Below are 2,059 nucleotides of genomic sequence, written 5' to 3' on the forward strand. Positions count from 1 at the left end.
AACTGATATTCGACTCGTTTGATATACTCGTTGATTTGACTCTTAATTACTCACTCGTTATACACTCGTTAACACTCATTATATTCTCTGGTTATTACACTACATGTTTATTGTATACACACACACACACACACACACACACACACACACACACACACACACACACACACACACACACACACACACACACACACACACACACACGAACAAACACACACAACTACACCCTTCATAACCCCCCACACCACACCCTCACACCCCCCACACCCCCCACACCCCCCCACACTCCTCCCAAAGCCAACACACTCACCCTCATCACCTCCAAGCGACCTACAAGGCACCACAAGCTCCAACAAGTCCTTCAAGTTATCCTCTGACCATGTACTCAGACTCCTCGAACGAGGACCCGACGATATCACTACACCAACTTAGGTACAGCGCCGGTCATGGGGTGTTCTGCTTTAACCTGGCCCTCTCATGTCCTTTCCCCACCCCCCCCAACCCCCTCTATCACTCCCCCCACCTCCCAACCCCCTCTCTCACTCCCCCCACCTCCCCTCTCTCACTCCTACTCTTCCTCTCCTTAAACAGGCACTGCTGAGGGAGTGTCAAATGGCGTTCCTACACGCTGTGGTTCATCGCTAGTGTCAGATATGGGGGAGTAAGGGGGTGGTGGGGAGAGAGAGAGGGGGGGGGAGGGATGGTGGGGAGAGAGGGGGGGGAGAGATGTTGGGGAGGGGGTATGACAGAGTGGGAGGGGGGAGAGGAGTAAGATAGGCAATTGGAAAAGGGGGGAAGGGAGGGAAGAACGTATAGGTGACACACACACACAATTAGGTGAGTATACACACACGCACGCACGCACGGTGAAGACAGGAGGTGTGGCTGCCTGCTCATGGTGGGTGTTCTCCTTTAAACACAAGAGCACCAAAAACATTAGTTTTCCGCCTCCCTTCAACACAAATCAGACGAGAAGGAACTCTCACGGCAATAAACACCTTTTCCCTCTCACTAACTGCCCCTTCCCTCTCACTAACTGCCCCTTCCCTCTCACTAACTGCCCCCTTCCCTCTCACTAACTGCCCCTTCCCTCTCACTAACTGCCCCTTCCCTCTCACTAACTGCCCCCTTCCCTCTCACTAACTGCCCCCTTCCCTCTCACTAACTGCCCCTTCCCTCTCACTAACTGCCCCTTCCCTCTCACTAACTGCCCCTTCCCTCTCACTAACTACCCCCTTTCCCTCTCACTAACTGCCCCCTTCCCTCTCACTAACTGCCCCCTTCCCTCTCACTAACTGCCCCTTCCCTCTCACTAACTGCCCCCTTCCCTCTCACTAACTGCCCCCTTCCCTCTCACTAACTGCCCCTTCCCTCTCACTAACTGCCCCCTTCCCTCTCACTAACTACCCCCTTCCCTCTCACTAACTACCCCCTTTCCCTCTCACTAACTACCCCCTTCCCTCTCACTAACTGCCCCTTCCCTCTCACTAACTGCCCCCTTCCCTCTCACCAACTACCCCCTTTCCCTCTCACTAACTACCCCCTTCCCTCTCACTAACTACCCCCTTTTCCTCTCACTAACTACCCCCTTCCCTCTCACTAACTGCCCCTTCCCTCTCACTAACTGCCCCCTTCCCTCTCACCAACTACCCCCTTTCCCTCTCACTTACTACCCCCTTCCCTCTCACTAACTACCCCCTTTCCCTCTCACTTACTACCCCCTTCCCTCTCACTAACTGCCCCTTCCCTCTCACTAACTCCCTCTACCTAACAAACTCCCCACATGAGGGGAAAAGTCAGGATCACATCAACCCAGAAATACCCAGGTTAGATGAGGATGAACTACCCATGTTAAGGGTCATTTTGCAACTGGATCGTGGGTCGTAAAGTACTTACATGCCCGCTTTCGAAACCTGTGCATCTTCACTTAATTCTGGCGGCTTAAGTTTGTATTCACCGGAGAGTTACGAGGTTGTCTACAACAATCGTAAGCTTGGATTGTGAAATTTCGGGTGTACGTAAATGGTTTTATACACTACAGACAAAGCCGCTACGAATG

The sequence above is a fragment of the Procambarus clarkii genome, chromosome 58 (assembly GCF_040958095.1).
Source record: "Procambarus clarkii isolate CNS0578487 chromosome 58, FALCON_Pclarkii_2.0, whole genome shotgun sequence".
NCBI lineage: Eukaryota > Metazoa > Arthropoda > Malacostraca > Decapoda > Cambaridae > Procambarus > Procambarus clarkii.